The 11,580-nt window shown below is 40.7% G+C and overlaps 1 protein-coding gene across 8 annotated transcripts in view; it reads right to left on the bottom strand.

Moving 5' to 3' along the window:
* Pam (peptidylglycine alpha-amidating monooxygenase) overlaps positions 1-11,580 on the bottom strand; it is a 284,277-nt gene that overhangs the window by 49,291 nt on the left and 223,406 nt on the right. The gene's annotated exons all lie outside the window — the stretch shown is intronic.

Raw genomic sequence — 11,580 nt, 5'->3', positions numbered from 1 at the left:
ATCTATTGATTCATAAGCTACAGGACATCAAGTACTTTTTCAACAGTATATGTGAAACATAATCACTCTATCAGACATGTACATGTGTGGCAACTGGGAAGTCGCTGTCATAGTTTCCCTAGCAGTATCATAAGTAGTTCCAATTCTTCCTCTCAAGCAATATGTGAAGAAGCTCCAGAGAATTGTTTTTGATATAGTAATCCTTTTTTTAAAAAATCAGGAAACAAAGATCATAAAAGAAAAAATAATCTTGAGAATCATTAGATGAGTCAGCACTGAATATTTTCTATGACTATATTAAAGAATGGACTTGGGAAGGATTTATAAAAACAAACCATGTATAAACTGTGTTTAGATACAATATCTAGTGAAAGCCCACACAATGCTTTAGTTATCACCGTTTATGACGTCAAACCCATTATATCTGCTCTGTGAAAAGGAAATAACATGTGTTAATAACCCTGGCAACTCCAGATCTTCCTGTTCTTATTTTACAGGTTGGCTACTAGGAAACCCCGATTCCAGATTCTGATTGGTTATGTTCAATTAAATCTACAGGACCACTCCTAACATTTATAAACCCTTTTCATAGCCAGGACAAAAAGTCATCAATGGTTTAGCTATGATGCAAGCCACTGAAGAATATGTTCTTAAGACATTTGTGCAAGGGGAAACAAAGTCTTTCCAAACTTAGACAAACACATTTGACATAGTTACAAATAATCTTGGCTCAACAATTCGAAGTAGGTTTGCAATTCTTGCCCATGAAATCAACCTAGCCCGGGTGAAATTTTCAATGAGAAAACAGTTACTAAATAATGGGGCAAGCTCTTTAAAGGAAACAAAGCAAACAATGACTCAACCAAACTGGTTAGGTCACAGATACACTCTGCCTTCCAGAAGTTAATCAGGTTTAGCTAAGGTCTTTTGCCTCACAAAGTATAAGCAGTTCATCATGCTTCTGCAATGAGACATTTCACATAGACAATAAAATACAATGTGATTTCAAGAACAGATAGAACACATAATTTCAAATCTGAATCAATGACACCAGGAGGAAGAGACTGAGTACTTTGCATAGAACTTCTGCCTCACCAGAGTCTAAAAGTTGTCCTAAGATAACAAATGTAGAATGCTTCTGTTCCGTTGAAATTGTCATTTAAAATCATCTTCAGGTTAGGAAAGCAAAATGTCAAAGCAACATGATAGACTTGGTTGCACACCGGCCTCACCGAACTGTGAAAACCCAGCTCCGGAGACCACTAGAGGGCTGTCTCACTATCTCCCAAATTGTTATGAAAGACCTTGATCAGTCAATCTCTCTCTTCCTTTCTCTTTCTCTCCCCCTCTCTGGGCTGCTCCTGGATAGATGGGATCTTGAAACAGAAGCCATTTCTCTTAGACATATTAAGATGTCAACTTAGGAAATAGGTCTGATGAGCATATTAGCAGGGACAGGATATAAATAGAAGAAATTGGCTGGAACAATTTTCTCCGATTGTTTATACTTTTATACTCTGCATGCTTTATTTTGTTTGTTTTGTTTTATTTTTGCTGTGCAGAAGCTGTGTAACATAACCGCAATCATCAATGGCTGCCCTTCTCTAGATGCTGGAGTCCTTTTCAGAATGCCATGGCCTATGTCTATACACTGCAGTGTTCCCCTCAAGCTTGCCTTTGCCAGTTTCAAAATTTCTCATCCTTGATCCACTTTCAATTGATTTGGATAAGAAAGTGGGTCTAGTTTAATTCTACATCTTAGCACCCAGATTTCCCTATACCATTTATTAAAGAGGCTCTGATGCATCTTTTGGACACCTTTGTGTAAAAAGGCGGCTGTTTAAGAGGGGATAGGGCTGGGGAGAGAGGAGGAGGGAGAACATTGATGGGGAGGGCTAATCAAAACTAAGGACACATAAAAAAGCTGTATCAAAACTCACTACTTTGCAAGCTAATTACGCAGCATAATTTTTAAAGGAGCTTGAAATGATATACCACACATGGGAAGATAATGCTGCTCCCTGAAGACATAGATTATTAAACAAAAATCCCAGAATGGGGTGAGGGGTAGATCCCCATGAACTGTGGGTCAGGCAGGCTCTCAGAAGCCCTCCAAAGCAACAGAGGCTCTTGCCCCAACCTTGGTTGCTCACCAGAATTAGACAGTAAGACCCTATTGTTGAAGATACTCTTCACTTTTATTATGTGACAAAGAACAATCAAGTTGTCACTGAGCTGGCAACTTCTCTGTGCATTAGCTTTCAGAGTGCCAGGAATCCTCCTCAGGCAGTGGGTATTGGAGGAGTTGGTGGTGAATCTAGGATCCCTACCTGGAGAGGGGTTGTGAGACAGTAGGTCTACCAGAAGGCTGCTGAGGGATCAAGGACATATCCACACCCACAGGTCAGTGAGGCCTTTGGGGGGCAGTCATTAATGCAGAGACTCATAACCAGCCAAAAGGCTGATAATTGTGACGGCTGAGTGTTCTCCATAAATGAGTCATCTGCGGCACCTGCTCCAAGGTTCAAAGGTCGTTTCAGAAGAGGAAGAAGATGGAATGTGAGAGCCAGAGACTGGGGAGCACGGCTTTGAAATGGGAAGGACCTCCTGGTCACCACCACTGCACTCAGGAACTCAGAGCAGCTGTGGCTACTGCCCAAGATTGAAACATTACTGTTGACCTTGATGGGGAGGGCTGCAGGAGGAGGAGGCAATTTTGTTCCTCAGTGATGTAGTCATTGCTAGGTTGGCCATGTTCCAGCTAGTAACGCCACACCTACGGCCCTGTCAACAATTCTAATTACATTCAGTGGCTCTTTAAAAAAAAAATTATGAGTAATGGAGGGTGGGGTAGAAAAAAGAAGGGGTCCAAAGGAAGTGAGATGAAGGAAACTGGAGGAGATATGCTAAAGTAGATTATATACATGTATAAAGATTTCAAGGAATAAATTGGAAGTATTTAAACATGTATAGGTGGTTTGTTTTACTGTTGTGTTGTGTGATGGTTTGTATATACTTAACCCAGACAGTGGCATTATTTGGAGGTGTGGCCTTGTTGGAATAGGTGTGGCCTTGTTGGAGTAGGTGTGTCACTGTGGGCTTGGGCTTTAAGGCCCTTTTCCTAGCTTCCTAGAAGCAAGTCTTCTACTAGCAACCTTCAGATGAAGAAGCAGGAACTCTCAGCTCTGCCTGCACCATGCCTGCCTGGATGCTGCCATGCTCCCGCCATGATGATAATGGACTGAACCTCTGAACCTGTAAGCCAGCCCCAATTAAAGGCTGTCCTTTATAAGACTTGCCTTGATCATGGTGTCTATTGACAGCAGTAAAACCCTAAAGAAGTGAGGTTGTTTTTGGGTCTTCTATTTCATTGGTCCACATGTCTTTTAAAATCCACATGAAGAGGCAACTATGCCTACTTAACTGTACTGGATGCTAGCCCTGCCAGTCCTTCTATGCTATAAACATACTCACTGAAGGCTTGAGATGTCATGGAGGAGGGACTGGGTAGTGCTCCTTTTCCGACACATGGTGTTGAATTTGCGCTCCCTCTGCTGACTTCCTTGTGATGGGTGGAGCCACACTTCCTTAAGAGCCCATTGGCTATATTCCCCAGACTCCTATCCTCCCATGCTTACACCTTTCTGTTTCTACTAAACATTCCAATAAAACCCAAAGGAACTCTTGATAATGACAATGAGCTACAACTGCAATGCTCAACCCTAGAGCCTCTACCTACCCAGTGCTCACGAGTCTTGGTCACATGGCTGGTATACCTGAGCCATGTTTGAATTATCCTTACTTCTAACTAAATGACAATCAATGTCCAGCATGCAGCACATGGATGTAAAGGACCTCTCTTATATGACCTTCCTCCTGTCCCCTTCCCTTGCTAAGGTGCAGGCAGGCATATTCAGCCTCTGCCACTGTGTGATTTCTGCATGAGCCGACCAAGAGTTCAAAGACAGCAAATGCATCACTGTAGTTTGTTAGTGGTATGTAGGTAGCAACTTTTTGGAAACTTCTTTTATGATGTTTTATACTGGAGGAAAGACAATTTCTCCCAGTCGCCTTTGCTTTCTGCTTTTTTGTTTTTGTTTTTGTTTTTCGAGACAGGGTTTCTCTGTATAGCTCTGGCTGTCCTGGAACTCACTCTGTAGACCAGGCTGGCCTAAAACTCAGAAATCCTCCTGCCTCTGTCTCCCAAGTGCTGGGATTAAAGGCGTGTGCCACCACTGTCTGGCTGCTTTCTGTTTTTCATCTGTCTGCATGACATATGAAAATACTGTCATATCCCAAGGTCTGAACTGGACATGTCCCCCTTACTCAGTGATCTTATTCAATTGCTGCTAAAGTTCTTATCTCCAGGAAAATCACACCTAGATCTGCAGTTTTGCTCATACCAGACTCATGTACAAAACTGTCTTCTGGGGGCTAGAGAGAACACTCAGTACACGCGGGGGAACACTGTTCCTCCAGTCAAGCTCAGCTCAGTTCTCAGTACCTCACTGGGAAGCTCACACAAGCCTGCGCGGGGGAACACTGTTCCTCCAGTCAAGCTCAGCTCAGTTCTCAGTACCACACTGGGAAGCTCACACAAGCCTGCGACTCCAGGGCCAGGGGAGTCTGTCTTCCTCTTCTGACCTTGGAAAGCACCTGCACACACACACACACACACACACACACAAACACACACACTTTTCAAGAATCTTTAAAAATATTCCCATCTTCTGAGAATTTCTATTTTGATGCTGTTTTCCCTGATATTAGAAACTTAACATGCCTCAAATTGAATAATTTTTCATTTTTCCATGTATATATATTTTTCCACAATCATTCTCTCAATCCAAAACACTAAATTTCCTCTCCTCTCTCTAGTGAGCACAAAGTCCAAATTACACTATTTATGGACATCTTTTGCTTCCTAACCAGAAGGACTCACCAGGAATTCCCATGATCCTCTGGTTGTCATGCTGAGAGAAAGGTTGCTCCCCTTCCTTCCATTCCTGATCTGGACTTGAAACCTATCAGGATGCCGAGCCTTCCACTCTAGCTGGCTTGTGACTGGCAGAACGTCACTGCGGTAGAGCCTCTGCATTATGGTCCACAGACACCTGCTCCTCACCTCCATCAACTTGTGCATTTCTGAGTGGTTTTCTCTAGTTCTATTCTGAGTCTCTCGGCTAAGGTAACCACATAATTAATTTCCCCAGCTGAGATACTTTGGGTAAGGTAGAGCATGCCATTAATATTTACTCTAGGAGAGCTGTGGACAATCATAGGAAAGCTGTTTGTTACGATATCTGCGGATAGCAATTTTACAAGTAGCTTATAACCCATGTAGCAGTGGCCACTGCGTTTCCGGTTAGCATGACCTCATAACTTTGCTGACTGCCTCACATTTTTAACACATTTCATCCCTGTGACATAGCTATTGTTATTTGCCCCATTCTAGGTGTGGAGGCTAAAGGCAATTCTATCATGCCCAACTGATAGGAAGTTAAGCACTTTAAGTCTTAACTGAGTTCTATGCTACTGATGGTTGGATACGCTTCTGTCTCTTAAGTGTTTAAGGTGAAACATTATTTATTTTTGTTAACTCTTAATAAGGTTGAAATTTTATCAGACTACCCTATAACATCTCAGAATTCTATAGGAAAAAAAAGTCTATTAGCAGCAGATGGAGGCCACCTGGCATCCAGAATGTGCGCAAAATAACCTTCTTTTAAAAATAAAGTTACATATCTTAAGGCATTTTGTTACAGTAACAAAACTAATAAACATACCATCTAAACTGTTCATTGTATTGGATCCAGGGTCCTTTCTTTTGCCTGTAGTGGCCATGAGTTCCTTCCTATAAATTTACTTTCAATCTGCCATCAAAATTACTCTTATGGGCTGGAGACACGGCTCAGTGGTTAAGAGCACTGTCTGCTCTTCCAGAGGTTCTGAGTTCAATTCCCAGCAACCACATGGTAGCTCTCAACCATCAATAATGTCATCTGGTGCCCTCTTCTGGTATGGAAGTATGCAGATAGAGTACTCATATACAGAAAAAAGATTTTTTTTTTAAAATTATCTTTCTTCCAAGTTCAGAAGCCAGATTCCCTTTTTAGTGAAGTCACTTTCTTGTTGCTTCAACCTATTCTTACGATCTTGTAAACTAATTAGTGCGTATTCGCAACAGTAATTTCATAAACCTGAGCTGAAGGGTAGTTGTTCTGAGAGCAGAGGAGGACTTTGCTCTCCACCTCGGCTTTGGTTTGCCTTACCACTGTCAATACAACCTTCCCTGCACAATCAAATTGTACCTGAAGTGCTAAAATGCCTTCTACACATTTAAATCATCTCCAGCAAGGTAGAAATTATAATATATAAATGTCAATAAAGAAGTAACTTCCATTTGCTCGTCCATCACCATATTCCCAGCGTTCAGTGCAGTTCCTATCAGGGGCAGGCCCAATCAGTGATTCTAGAATGGAGAGTAACTAGTGACAGCTGTTGCCCTTTGTTTCGGTATCAGTAGAAACCAATTCTTTCCTTGATAGCTTTTTTCTGCTGAGCGGTTTGGTTCCGTTGGTTCTTCCTACACCCACTCACACTTCGAGTCTTGTGAGATGCATAGGTAGGTCTCCGATGTTAATTTGTCTGGGTACATTTGATATTTGGAAAACACAATTAGAGTAGCAGCTAATGCATTGAGAAAAGGGGAATGCACAGTGCACGCGTGTGCAAACACTACCGATTAAATTCTGTTTCCAAATGTGTGCTTGCATTAACTACTTAAGGGAACAGTTACGATCATTTTTCTATTTAGTAGGAACCATTGACTATTCCCTGCTCCTTGAAAGGATTTTCTCTTGTTTACTTCTAAGAACGTGGTGAGAATAACCTAAAGTAAATTGAAGTGCATGGAGGGGAGGGGAGTGGGGATTGGCCCCTGAGGCCAGATGTGGTGGTTCACACCTGAAATCCTAGCCCTCAGCAGGTGGAGGCTGGGGGATTACTGGTCTAGGTCAGCATGCACTACCCATTCTGGGGTACAGAATAACATCTGTCTGAAAAAACCATAAAAGAGGCAAAATGGGAAAAGATAAGAGAAGAAAATAATAAATTTACTATATGAGTTTTTTTTAAATAAAAAAATAATTGGATAAAAAAACCTAACTGCTTTTACCGTTCAGAGAATGTAAAATCTAAACTGTAGCAGATGGTTTCCCTCAAAAGAGAGACCAGGAGCAGGGATTGGAGAGGTGTTTCAGCAGTCACTGGGGCTGACTGCTCTTGGAGAAGGTTCACCTCCTAGTATCTGCATGGTAGCTCCCACCCCTTTGTAACTTCACTGCCAAGGAGTTCAACACCTCTGGCCTTCGTGGATACTGCACACATGTTGTACACTTACACACATGCAGGCAAAACACTCATACATATACAATAAAGAAATTTAAAATTTAAAATATAAAAATTTAAAATGACTAAGGACCTCTGTGATTTTCTAGTATATAAATGACCATTTACCTCAGGATAGGGTTAGGGTTAGTTAGAAATAACTGACACCTCCCATTACTGCTCCATGATTTCTATGGTATTCAATGAGACTATGTAGTGCACTGGCAATCTAAGCACTGACAAGATGTGCCAAGTAACCAAGCCTATAATAACATGTTAGATATTTAATTAATGAAAAGGATATGTGGAATGGAAAAAGGGAGCATTTTTTTTTTTAAAGATAGTTTAATATTTTGCTTTGTATTCTGTTATACTGACTTTCTCTGATGGTTAAATTTAATTTGGTTTATTGGTTGTTTACTTGTGATTAACTCTCAATATTTATTCTCTAGCTGCACATAAATAAACATGAGATCATGATATCCAGCTCACAAATAAAATGAATCTTACTAAAGGAGATATTTGAGACATATCAAATAGGAGGCTTTTGTGATTACTATGCATACAGATCTATATGGGAAGGCACAGCCATGTGATAAATGATCATTCACATCTGCCTATTTTGTTATTAGGGAACCAATTCTAAAGAGCATTCAGTCAGCTTCCCAGAGGCTTGGAGGTATTTAGAATTGTATTTGATAGATGAGTTCAATAAATAAAGACTTGTGCATAGCTCATCAATCAAAACAAACTGATCTATTTTAGCAAATGAGACCACATACAGGAGATGTATTGTATTTAAAATCGGGCCAAATGGTGCTGAGTGTTGTTGGAACCAGCTAAGATGATATTAAAATCACGTGCAGTTTGTAAGGAGATCAAAGGAACGTCTTATTCTAAACAAGGCAAAGAAATATACATTTCAGCCACTACATCTGGGTGCGTCTCGCTCCTACGCAGCTTGCCAGGTCTTACTTCAGGAACCTCTCCAATCTACTGTTAGGCTTTTAACTTGCAACTCTGCTCCTTGATTTTTGCTTGCTTGATAAAACATGCCAGTGGTAATTCGTTTTTGCTGTTGTTGTTGTTAGCATGAAACCACCATGGAATTATTCTCTTTCACAGAAGGTGTCTGATGACCTTTAACTTTCTGGGGTCATGGTGTGTTTTCCCTCTACAAATTGTAGTTTTGTCAAATTCTCCCTGCCTTGAGATCACAGCAGCTCATTCTGACCTTTTCGTGGGAGGATTGATTGCATGGGGGCAAAGGCTCCAATGAGGAGAGTTTTAAGCAAGCTGAACAAAATATGTCTAAGGTCCTTTCTGCAGCAAAATAAATGCTGTCCAGAGGAAAATGTATCATTGTGAAGATGTGCTGGGACTGTACATCTGAGTTTTCATCTCTGTCTCCAGTCGTGGAAAGCACTGAGCCAAGCCCCTACAAGCAACATAGTTCCAGAGAATTATGAATTCCAGACATCTGTACTCTGAATTGTAAGGATAGCGATACCGAGTTCCAAAACTTCTAAATACACTTGTATCGATTCTTGCTTGAGGCAGGTAAGCTTTTGTGCCTAACTAATGTTGAGAGAAACCTTAGGCGTACCTCTGATACGGCAAACAACTGCACGATGAACCAAGGGAACCTTAGAAAACATGCATTAGACTTCAAAAAGTGTCAGCTGTGACAAGCGAGTGGGCTCTGACTGTGTGCACATCTGCTCGGGAAGAATCCCAACATAGCTGCCTGTCAGACAGCTTGCCAGTTCTCATTCCCTTCACCCATAGTCGGGGGAGTGGATTCACACATCTGTAATAGCTCACTGTTTAGTTTGTTGCACTTGTTATATATGTAGGCACCAGCTCAGTTATTACTGTACTTATTAAATACAGATAGTCATTCACGGTTTATTGTATTCAAGTATGTACACAGTTCCTCACTTTCAGTAATTTTAAAGGTGATGATATTTCTGCCTTCATGTATGGAGATACATGTTATTAATTTGTTCACATATAAGCTCATATACAGAGAAATAAGATATCTAAAAGCCAACAGGGGTATAATCTAAGTATATAGCCATTAAAAATAATTTTTGTAGGTTAAGTATGTACCTTAGTGGTTAATATTTATCTAGCATTACCTGAGTTTGATTCTCAGAATTGAAAGATAATTCTGTCTTGCCAAAAGATTTTATTACTTTAGGAAATATGCAAGGTATAATAGTTTTTAAAAGAATATAAAATTATATATATTGTAATCTAATACAAATATTGTCACTATAATATATATGAACATATATTTAAAATATATGTGTAATATATATTTTACATATAGGTATACCTTTGTACTACCAATCATTTTTTACTTATAGTTTGTATAGTTATCATCTATAATGAATATTATTTAAAAACTCAAAGTAACCATTATTAAAAAATAACTCTATAGACTTGTTAAAGTGTTTTCAACTGCTGCGTTGTCTAAGACAATTTGAGGAGTAAAACTGTTATGTAAGAATGGCTCTTTGGTATCTGACAGGATTTGAGACAAACCTTGAGGTCCATTAGTAAAGGGTGCTGCGGAAATCCAGTGTGTTAAGAGTAAGCACACCGACCACATCACATGACTTCACACCGACCACACCACACAGCTTCACCTAACTCAGACATCAACTGATTTTCAGTCAAGATTAATGTTCTGGGAACAAAGTTAATAGCTACCATTTTTAGGGAAAAATTTTAAAGAAAAGAAACAAAGTAGTATATGAACCCATGTTAAAAGGCTTGTTGAGTTTAATCAGATTGGCTAATCTAGATGGCCAGCAAGCTCTAGGGATCTTTCTGTCTCCACCCATTCGGTGCTAGGGTTACAAATGCATGCCTGCACACCCACTTTTATGTGAGTGCCGGGATCCGAATTCAGATCTCCACTATGTTTGCAATGGCAAGAACTTTGCCCATTGAGCCATCTCCCCAGTCCCTGTAGCTACACATATTTTTATTTCAGTTAATAGAGCACTCTCCATGCGTTTTATCTTAGTAAGGTTTATCCTTTTAAAAAGACACAGTATTTATTACATAGTGTGTCATTTCTCTACCTATCAGCTTTCTAATGCATGCTGCATACATACATTCCATATGGAGGTTTATAGATAGCATATTGCTATTTCCTGTATCTGTGCACATACATGTGTATATACCTGAGTATATACTTGTGTACACACATGGGCCTGCATTTGGTGGTCAGTATGAAGCATGCCTTTGCGTATGGGCCTGTGAGGTCACAGGCCTTTGCTTATGGGCCTGTGAGGTCACGGGCCTTTGCTTATGGGCCTGTGAGGTCACGGGCCTTTGCTTATGGGCCTGTGAGGTCACGGGCCTTTGCTTATGGGCCTCTGAGGTCACGGGCCTTTGCGTATGGGCCTGTGAGGTCACGGGCCTTTGCGTATGGGCCTCTGAGGTCACGGGCCTTTGCGTATGGGCCTCTGAGGTCACGGGCCTTTGCGTATGGGCCTCTGAGGTTATAGGCCACTGTTTTCTTGCTTCATGACTGTTCTGCTTCTTACCAGATTTTGAGACTTTTTTGGAACTACTATCGATGATATCTGTTGGTTTGTGGCTAGTTCTACAGAAACAATTTAGGTCTATTTTTTGTTGAAGATTAAAGCATAAAAAGAGTTAATGCAATTTGGGGGAAATGCATGAGCACAAATTGGGTCTGAACAACAAAATAAAGTCATGGGTTAACTTTAAGGGTTTACTTTAAAAATTATGACACATGGTGTCATTTGTTTGAATAACTGCAGTCCTCTTACTAGCTATTTGGTCAACACGACTTCCTGGGGAATGAAATAAATAGGTGTTTTGTGTAGACAAATGTCTCTTTGACGAATGGGCTGTCCTCTCATTAATGAGTAGATCTAGCCTGTGCACTGTAAAGAAATAGATTGATCTCATTAGCATATCAGATAGTCTGTGTGAATGCACGTATTTTCCATGTCTCCACTTAAATATTCACCCTACAGTCTCCAGCGACCAGCAGAATAACACAGAGACTCCCATGGCCATCAGCGTGGCTCTGCGGGTCACTACTTTCCAGTGGCCATCGGCGTGGCTCCGTGGGTCACTACTTTCCAGTGGCCATTGGCGTGGCTCTGCAGGTCACTACTTTCCAGTGGCCATTGGTGTGGCTCT

This window comes from Mastomys coucha, unplaced genomic scaffold, assembly GCF_008632895.1.
Source record: "Mastomys coucha isolate ucsf_1 unplaced genomic scaffold, UCSF_Mcou_1 pScaffold14, whole genome shotgun sequence".
In the NCBI taxonomy this organism is placed as follows: Eukaryota; Metazoa; Chordata; class Mammalia; order Rodentia; family Muridae; genus Mastomys; species Mastomys coucha.
The sequence above is the reverse complement of the archived record's forward strand: the minus strand, read 5'-3'. Positions and strand labels throughout refer to the sequence as shown.